Here is a 10,522-nt window from a genome sequence, read left to right as displayed (position 1 = left end):
GAATATTATTAATAAATATAAACTATTATTTTTTAAGCAAAAAAAAGATTATTTGATAATTTACACTGTTAGAAACAAATGCGGAAAAAAGAAAAGAAAGTTGCGAGAAGCAAATCTCGAACACGGGATTTTTCATATTCCAGCCACATGCCTTAGAAACATTTACTTCTTAGCATTTATCGTCTGTTGCGTCGGCTCGGTGGAAGGGAGACGGCGTTCTCTTCCATTGGTCGACCGGGTCGAGCTCACACGGATAGGGTGACGTCATCGGTTCTCGGTTGTATTAGTGTGATGCCGCCGCTCGTTTCTGGCAGCATTGGTCGCCACTGCCTTCGCAGCCGCCACTGCCGTCGCAGCCGCCACTGCCGTCGCAGCCTCCACTGGCTTCGCAGCCGCCACTGCCGTCGCAGCCACCACTGCCATCGCAGCCGCTACTGCCACAAAATCAGGTTGCAGCACAACGTAAGTATAGCAACTAAAAGTTACATATCCTACTTTTTAGTAGCAAATTTATCAACAATTAAATAATAAACAATTATTTTAAACCATTTTTTTTGTTACAGCCAGAAGATGGAAAAGAGCGGGGCAACGTGGAAGCCGTGGAAGCCGTGGAAACAGCAATTTTTGGAATCGTGGTAGGGGCGGCGGAAGAGGAAAAAAGTACGGAATATCCGTCACAAACAATTACTATAATTAAACTATTTGATCAATTATGTTGAGTCTTCCAATAAATTCTTTTGGATAGATGATGTGTTTGTGACTGGGATCTTGAGGCATGCTTAAGTATAAAGATCAAAGTCATTAGTGAATTATATACAACAGATTACAGATATTTGGAATGTTGTATAAAGGGAAGAGCGAGTCTGCTCAAATGTGAATTTCTAGTTGGTCCAAACGGCGGTAATACAGAGTTGCAAGTGAGATTTAAAGAATTCGCGAAATTACATTTTAAACAATTTTCCCTTGTTTTAACTCAAGTTTTTTTTTCTCGCGGAATATAAATATTTCTTGACATTTATAGTTTTGTTTTTGCCAATTGATGTCAGATAGTAGATGCATACGTGACTATAAGTGCGCACAGATGTATGTACGATACGCTCGATACGTTTTTCAATACGCGCTCGCAAGAATGACGAGACACACGAATTGGAAATAAAATATTAATAATCGGTTTTACGAGCTGCCCACAGGTAGTTATCGCTCTTCCCTCTCATGTCGCGATGCGCTTTATTTTATATAGTTTTATCAATTTCTTTGATTTAGCCATAATTTGAAAGTAGTTTTATTTGATACACATAGATAATATATTATTTGTGCATTATTTTGCATTATTTTGCACAAAACCGTATATATTCGTGTAGGATACGTTGTAACTGTCTTTCGCTGAGATGTTATTACTATAATACAAATAAATTTATCATAAAAGAATGTGTCATTTTATTATTTAAAAATAGAATATTATAGAAATTGTTCGTTCTTATATCAGTTGCTTGGCATTTTGCATTATTGTGTAATACTGTATTTATGAAATATTCGAGATACTTAGCATATTTAAGAAAATAATTACATATTTATAGTATTTGTAATTATTAATTATTCCCAACCTAAATCTAATTCTTATAATTATTTCAAATATTATAAAATTAATTATTTTACATAGCAAATCTGTGATTTGTGTTAGTAGTCTTGTAGTGATTTAAGTGAGTAGCCTGTTACATTTAAAAGAGTAACCAAACGGCATAGGTTCTTTTGCTTAAATAATTTCATTAAATTTTACACATAATTTCTACAGCTTGCAGTTAGTGCATGTATTTTTTCATATTTTGCAGAAAATATTCAAAGTATCTAGATGATAATTATAAGCAATGACTAGCCAGTTAAATATATAACATTTTTTTAGATGACTATGTAATGTCAAGTGCGATTGATGAACTTGATCTGAACGTAATTTCTTGTGATTAGAGGAAGCATGTCAACCCGGGGGTAATTATTGACTGGAAATGATAAATATTGTTATTAGAACTAATTTTTTAGTATACATAGAACAGAAATATTAAATTAAGTATCTTTTCTTAAGTATCTTTTCTGGATCTTTATATATTGCCGAATTCTTTGTTTAAATGCTTTCTGGACTCTGTCAAAGACGTAACTCTATTAGTTTAATATAAATGCTCGCTCAAAGTGTCCAATTATTTATTTTAGAATTTTATACTATACGTTTATGTAATATTGTTGAAACTAATTTAGGATACTCAGAACAAAATTATTAAATTTCGAGCTATCTAATTTTATTTATTTTAGACAAATCATACACTAAAGTCTCTAAACAACAATTGTCACATAAGACATAGTAATGTTATGATTGTATTTTAATCAAAAAAGCACATAATTCGAGACTAGTGTATGATTTGTTTAAAAGAAAAATATCAAAGTTTAATATTTCTGTTCTATGTATACTAAAAAATTAGTTCTAATAACAATATTTATCATTTCCAGTCAATAATTACCCCCGGGTTGACATGCTTCCTCTAATCACAAAAAATTACGTTCAGATCAAGTTCATCAATCGCACTTGACATTATATAGTCATCTAAAAAAATGTTATATATTTAACTGGCTAGTCATTGCTTATAATTATCATTCCATCCTTTTCAGATTTCTACTTTAGATGTAGATGGCTCTTCTTCCTTCGATTCCAAAGAAAAAGGTGGTATTCTACTAAATCAAATGAATATCCGTCTTCTCTTTCCATCCTAAATGTTCCCCTAGGATTAAAAAATAAATAAATTAAAAAAATAACGCTTATATATTGATAAGAATTAGATAATCATACCACATATAACCACTAGGAGCTTGCAAACTCACATGACTACTATATTGAAAATCCATGTAAATGGTAACATGTAAATGATATATATATATATAACAATAATATAACGCAGACATTCTTTGTTGTTTCTTTATGTATTTATGTACTTCCAATAATTTAAGCCATGGATGATTTTTTTTCTGCCATGCTCGGAAGATCTCTTATTATGCTACAAAACATGGTTCCTTGTCTGGATGATAGGTCAAAAATTTATCGAACAATTCGTGTTGCAATGCTGCTTTCTCATTTGTAGTATATGGCAGCAATGCATCTTCATGAGCAACATAATCTAATCCTGGAATAGCGTACAAACTGCGACTGCTCTCATGATTGCCTATAAAAAAGTTACCGCTTCTGTTTGAGCACGCTAAATATATAAAAGTATTATACATACATATAAAGCAAGATAAAATCAACACATATACACTTATACACTTATTTCACTTAATACGAATTTCTAACAAATTTGGTCACTCGCACTACACTGCTCTGAATAAGCAGTCTTATTAAGTGTGCATAGTGCGAGTGGCCAAATTTGTTAGACCGAATTCACTATTATCACTTTTTTTTTATTTTAACACTTTCTGAACTGAAAGGTTATGTAAATGTAAATAAATAAATGCAAATGCCAACGTAAGCGCGCGCCGCGCGGCTTCTCAGCGCCATCAGCGCACCTAACGTCAGAAATCGGAAACTGGACATTTTAGCAGGACATTTTAGCTGGACATTTTTATCGTATTATTTTAGACATTTCGACTTTGGATTATTATAACTTTTTTTCTACAGCACCTACAGTAAAAACAAGCATACTTTTCTTATATAATTTGGGTATGCGCTATCGATTGAGCCTAATAACAACTCAATCGGCCCAGCCGTTATTGAGATCTGATAATCTCGGCTCGTCTCAACTTTCGGGCTCGCGTAAAGATACACGGTCGGTCTTGCGCTGCGCGTGAACTTGGCGCGAGACACTACCGTGTCTCTTGATATTCTTGGTTTTGAGAGCGGGAACACGGCTAAACCGTTTTTCGCCCAAGATACACCTGCAATAGCAAAAGTTCTATTCTCTTTTGTTATTTTGGATGTTTTATACCCGATATTAAGGAACAACATAAATCAGACTTATTTCTCTGGTTACGTCTTGTGTAATATTTTACGACTCTTGTATTAAAATAGATTCATTGTTAGACCCTTGTTAGTCGCGGTGGTAAAAATGGCAAAAACTATAAAGTACGAATGTAGAAACGTAAAAATGGGAAATAGCATAGAACGCGATAACGCAAGTGCGCGCCGTTTACGGTGGCCGGGTCGAATATATTCAGATATAGACGCGTATGTATCGTTATGAGCGCTACAAGTTTCTCGGACCAAGTTCCTTGACCGAGTTGTTCGCGGAACATTTCCATCAGAGGATAGCGGACGTGCTTTTTCGCGCACTGTGCGGGCATGAAGCACTTCCCGCAGGACGGGAAAAGGCGCGCCATATACAGGGTGTAACAAAAAAGTTCTAGATCAACTTTATTTAGGCAAACATGCACACGGAGTTCTTTCCAAATAATTAAGAAAAATGTCATTATATTCGTATAAGTATAGAGTCTCTATTATTCGTGAACCAGTTAGCGAATATGTTTGGTTTATTAATCACGTTCATTGCGTCGAAAAAGGTGCGCCTCACGGTTCCCCATATATGTACACGTGTAATTAAGGGGGACTGCACCTAGTTCTCGATTGCTTTCACCGTGCGGCGCTAGTGCGCGCCCGGAAAAAAGGGACGCACAGAGCAGCGTTAAGGAACAATGTATAATACACACTATTGTTCTCTTAATGGCAGAGGCAGAAGGGGGGGGGGGGGATTCAGGATGTCAACGTCATTACGGATGTGTGAATCCCGGCGTGTGCAGCATTAACCTACTTTTGTTTAATCAGAAAAACAATCTCTACGATGATCGAGTCGGATTCAACGTCTCGCATTCGACGCCGTTTCGTACTTAATTGCACGTTATGCTTTTATTCCGGTCGATGAGTCGTTCGACCCTGTCAGTCAATCCTCGATGATGTAAATATACATCATCGAGGTTTCATACAACGTGTTACATTTATACTACGTGTAAGAGAAAGAAAAATAAAATAAAGAAAGAATAATTGTGATTAAAAAATAAAGTTAAAAATGCAAAATATATTTACTCCCGTTTTTTTTTCGTGTTTCAAATTGCTTCAAGTTGTAGGATATATGCAGGATCATAATTTCTTTGTGATACTGCATCCGTTTTCTCGACCGAACACTTGATGGAGGATGCGAGGGACACGCGCGTAACTTCAGGGACTGAACTAACCGCGTATCCGCCGCAATTTGCATGCTAACTCATCGGCACGAGGAGTTTGTCGGCGTCTCTCTCCGGCGGCAACTACCAATTTCTATACCGATTGTTTCTTTATACCAATTTCACTGGAACTCTCAACTCATCATTTATCCCCTTTTTTCCTCATCTTCCCCTTTATGTTGATTCTGCCGAACGGCGGATAAAAGATCGCGGTGGCAACAATTTCTGTTCGGGTCACATGATAATCATTCGATTCGAAAACGCGTTGCCGAAATTCCCATAACGTTTCAAAGTTCAAAAACTGCCTTTTCGCTCGCGATCCTGCAACCTTACAGCAATGAAATTCCTTTCGCTCTACAAAATCCTTTTCGTTCTGCAGAAAACGAGTTTGCGCACGTGTGTAAAGAATTCCTATGGAACGAAAGGCAATATATAAGACGTGAGTCACGCAACCCCCTATTGTCAAGTGTAGTTTACGAAATTAAGCAAGCGCGGCTCTGCCAGGAGTCTTAAATACCGATGCTTCATCTCTGTTGACGTGTTATCTTTAGATGACTATACGTCGATTGCCGTGTCACATAAACACTAAGGGTGCCGTCACATACAGCCCGTAATCCGTAATCCGCACCGGAAGTCCGCAAAAGTTAGGTATTTCGTCCGTAACGTTACGTGTGTTTTTATCTCCTTGTGTCCCATGGAGCCGTAATTCCATGAAATTTCCGTAAAAATTACTACAAGTTACTAGTTATTACTAGTAATGCTTTTTCTAATTTTATTTATTTAACTAAATTTGACGATTTAATTAAAACTTTTGTTAAAATCATAATATATTCTGTAGTTTTCTTATAAATAAAATACAAATAAACAATTATAATCTGTTAAATAAAAAATAGTACTACCGTTACGTCTGTATTTACGGCTCCATGGGACACAAGGAGATAAAAACACACGTAACGTTACGGACGAAGTACCTAGTAACTTTTGCGGACTTCCGGTGCGGATTACGGATTACGGGCTGTATGTGACGGCACCCTAACTATAATGCTTCTCCACGAAAAGAGGCAAAAATATCTGAAACTTAATAATATTATACACCAGGCAATTTAGTATACGAATAATATAAACTATTGTATGTTCATAATGTAACATTAAAATCGGACGTACCATTTTTATCTCATTTTAAAATTTAAATCTCTGTCATATTATTTGATTGAAAAGAACTGAATATTTTTGATTTTTTATTAATTTAACGGAATAAAATTAATTAATTTATACAAAAAACATAGTTAATGGAATTTTTCCTGAGTAAAGACAAGTAATTATTTAGGAATAAGTAAGGGATCACACTCGTATTCGTCATGATTGTTACGCAAGACTCGCGATAGCAACAATCGTCATCGTGACTCATCTTTTTAGAATTTGCGATTGTCTTTTCCAACAGCTCATCATAAGATCGATGGTATATAGAAAAATGTAAGCAGTAAGACTTAGATAATCAGAAAATTTACCAATCACACTATTTTCGAGAATATTGCTACGTTTTTTTATGTACCATGATCCTAACTCGTCTCATGTCAACGTCTCTCGTCGACTCTCTTGTCTCACAAATGTTGTTTCTCGTTGCCTAGCCAAAAAACTTCCCTTCTTTTCAACGACGATTTCTAATCAATTTATTATTATCTTTATCAAACATTAATTTGGGTTTAAAATATTTACAATAAACAGGAATTCTTTCAATCTTGTTACATGCATAATTTCTATGATAAAGAAAAATTATTTACTGTGTTGTAAAAAAATGTCCCGTCCTTTGGTTTCAGAATGTACTAGAAATGTATAATTGTAATGTTAATGGAAAATTAGAATGTTTTTCGGATATGCAAGACAAGGGAAATAATAAAGGAATTAATCAAAAAATATTTGTGTCATTATATTACTAAAATGTAATGCCACATTTACGTTTGTTATATGAATCGCGGCATAAATTTTGGTCTCCCGCAGTTGAAAACCGTGAAATCGTTCCCGGCTGCCAAGTAAGATAACACCTGCGCTCGATTGCAGCAATGGAAACAAATATTTTATTCTCGCATTTGCATCTCGATGCAAATGTCTTCGACATCGACCCCGCGACACAAGTGTCAGGAGGAGTAGAAATCAACTGGGTCATGCTTTCCATTTTGATTTAGGATATTTACTCGGCCAGAAGAGACAATCGCGCATGCAGACAGACAGACATCGCTATGCGGAATTCTGAAATTGAGATGTCGCGGCGCACTAGCAAACGCGCGTGAGAGTCAGGCAATGTCTGCATTGTGTGTGCTCTTCAAACATGCAGTCGAGATTATTTTCATCAACGAGAATGATACGTGTTACACATATCTACTGATATCAAGTATCTATTATATTGTATCTCCGTAATCGATGTAACGTGGTTTTAAATATAATTTGCAAAAGCTATTATATTTTAAATAGGAATTTCACAAAGCTATACGTGTTGCATATGAATTATATATGTATAATGAATATAATAAACGCGTTGATATTTTAATTATCTCAATATTAAATTAAATGTAAATCATTTCAAAGCTCAATAAAGTGATACACATTTCAATGTGTTTTCGATAAAAATTTTCACGCTGCAAACACATTTACTTGAGACGATAATTAGTTTTTAAAAGTTTGTTTGCGAAGGTAAAATCGCTGCTAGAAGAAAACACAGAGAGAAGTGAGGTGATTCTTGATTGGCAAATGCTGGAAAGTTGCTAGAAGAGCTCGAACATCGGCAGCGTTTCGAAAAAGAGGAGGAAAGATCCGTGCCTTCCGAGCGGCGCGTTTGGAAACAACGCAAGTGCTTGCAACTTTCCTCGACCTGACTTAGCGATTGACTTTGTCTTGCCGCATGTTACTGCTACGAGCGCAAAGTAAAACTATTAAAAATAACATCTAAAGACTCGCACTACTCAGAAAACCGACCAGTGAAGAGGGAAGGTGAAAAGGCGAAGGAAACGAGCGCAGCGATCATCGATGATGCATTGCGCCTGCAATTCGGACACGAAAATGTTTTCTCGACTTCTCGATACGCCTTAACGAGAATACGCTGTAAATGGAAAATGGTTGTAAATAAGGTCGGTGTTCTTATCGCTAATAGTTGTTTGCTTATTGCAATCCAATGAGTAAAGTCTGCGGCATACGGTACGTTTTTTCGTACTGGTTTTGTTAATTGGTTCGTTGCGTGTTGTTTAGCGAAGTGCTCTGTGTGTTTCAATCATAAGAATGCTACCAGTTTTGGCTTTACACGTACAGATTATCGTACGTGGGTTAATATTTTAGTTACAATATTTCTGGAGATTTCAACAAAATTCTTGGAGACTATAAATCCTCTAGATCAGTGTTCGGAATTTGTTGAACATTTCAGCCGATTTCCGCAGTATACGCCTCCTTTCCTCTTCTTACCGCGCGCGCCGCAGCCGCTAGGGCCAGCGTCGCCTGAGCGCCGCCGAGCATTAGGAGCGGCACTATCTGATTAGGTTCTGTGAGTAGATTTTTCTCCCTATTTATTAAAATGATTAGGTTCTGTGAGTAGGTTCTTTTCCCTATTTATTAAAATTTAAAAAAATTTATTAAAATTTATTAAAAATAAATTTTTATTTTTAAATTTATTAAGTGGAAATATTTCAATAGATTTTTACGTCACCCATAAGGTACTAAACTGACGCGTTTTTAAAAAAGTGGTTTCTATCTACATTATTGCATCAATTGTTCATTCTTATAAAAGGCCAAGAAAATTTAATTAAGAAAATCTTTTTTATATATTTTTTTTTAAATTAAGAATTTGTTATTTTTATCTTTATAGTGGAATAGGCCTACGGGGGAAACCACTTTAAAAAAAACGCGTCAGCATTAGTACCTCATGGGTGACGTGGAAATCTATTGAAATATTTCCACTTAATAAATTTAAAAATAAAAAATTTATTTTTAATAAATTTTAATACATTTTTAAAATTTTAATAAATAGGGAGAAGAATCCACTCATAATCAGATAGTGCCGCTCCTAACGCTCGGCGGCGCTGGCCCTAGCAGCTGCGGCGCGCGCGGTAAGGAGAGGAAAGGAGGTGTATACCGCGGAAATCGTCTGAAATGTTCAACTAATTTCGAGCACTGCTCTAGATAATAGCCACCTTATTATTATTTTAATTTTTTGCGTTTTTTCGTAGTATTGTCTGCAGTTAGCAACAAATCACGTAGAGAAATATAGCACCAAACCTATTACCAAAAACTAGCATGCTAACACGTACAGCAGCACGTAGTACACAATATTTCAAGTTGCATAGTTAGTATAATTGCTAGTAAAATGTCTTGCATGCGATATAGTACGAAAAATTGCAGGCTTAATATATGATATACTAGCATCCCTCGTCTCGGCTTCGCCCGATATAAAAAAAAGATTAAAAAAATAAAAAAATTCGTAAAAATACACCCCCTTAAAGATGGAATTTTAAAAAATCCTCCCTTAGTGAGCACCTACACCATGGTAGGAATATACCATTAAAATTTCAAGTCGATCGGTGCAGCCGTTTGGGCTGGGGATTGATGAGTCAGTCAGTCAGTCAGTCAGTCAGGAAACTTATCAAGAGACCCGGTAGTGTCTCGCGCCAAGTTCACGCGCAGCGCAAGACCGACCGTGTATCTTTACGCGAGCACATGAGCTGATAGGAGTCGAGATTTTCATATCTCAATAATGCGTGGACCGATCGAATTTATAATAGGCTCAATCGATAGAGCACATGCGATTTACATAATAAAAGTATCTTTACTTTTTTTGTACATGCTTTCTAAAAAAATATATTAATTGCCAAAGTTTGCCAAAGTCGAAATATGCCGAAATCTATGTAAGTCTTGGTCGTCGTCGTCGTCGTCGTCGTCGTCGTCGTCGTCGTCGTCGTCGTCGTCTGTTCGTCATCCTTCTCTAATATATAAGTTTTTCCTTTGTCAACTAGAAGCATCAAAATGCGACATGGTTGTCCTTTTCTACATCCCGTGAAATGTCGATTCCCGCATAAGAGCGTCTTTTTTCTTTCCTTTCTTTTTCTAAAAAATGTCTGTCCTTTTCCAACATGGCGGCGCTCAGACCTGTCAGCTCGCAGCTTTGATGATACTAATCACATTGATATAATTAATATCGGTCGTAAAATGTATATGTAACGTGTTGTGGAGACGAATAGAGATAGTGTATATCAAAATAATAGTATTCTTTATAAAAAAAATTTTCTCGTCTTGAAGTGCAGAAGTGTAGCAACACACATGCTGACAACCAGAGAGAAGCCTGAGAGACGCC

At 36.1% G+C, this 10,522-nt stretch overlaps 1 long non-coding RNA gene across 1 annotated transcript; it reads right to left on the bottom strand.

Annotated features, from left to right (window-relative positions):
* Window positions 1-1,121: 1,121 nt before the first annotated feature.
* Window positions 1,122-5,896, bottom strand: LOC105672234 (uncharacterized). Its single transcript, XR_010890052.1, has 2 exons — window positions 2,866-5,896; window positions 1,122-2,765 (listed from the first exon to the last, which is right to left on the bottom strand). It is a non-coding gene; the product is annotated as an uncharacterized lncRNA (long non-coding RNA).
* Between the last annotated feature and the right edge of the window lie 4,626 nt (window positions 5,897-10,522).

This window comes from Linepithema humile, chromosome 4 (genome assembly GCF_040581485.1).
Source record: "Linepithema humile isolate Giens D197 chromosome 4, Lhum_UNIL_v1.0, whole genome shotgun sequence".
Taxonomy (NCBI): Eukaryota; Metazoa; Arthropoda; class Insecta; order Hymenoptera; family Formicidae; genus Linepithema; species Linepithema humile.
Note: the sequence above shows the minus strand (reverse complement) of the source record. Positions and strands in the feature narration are given on the sequence as shown.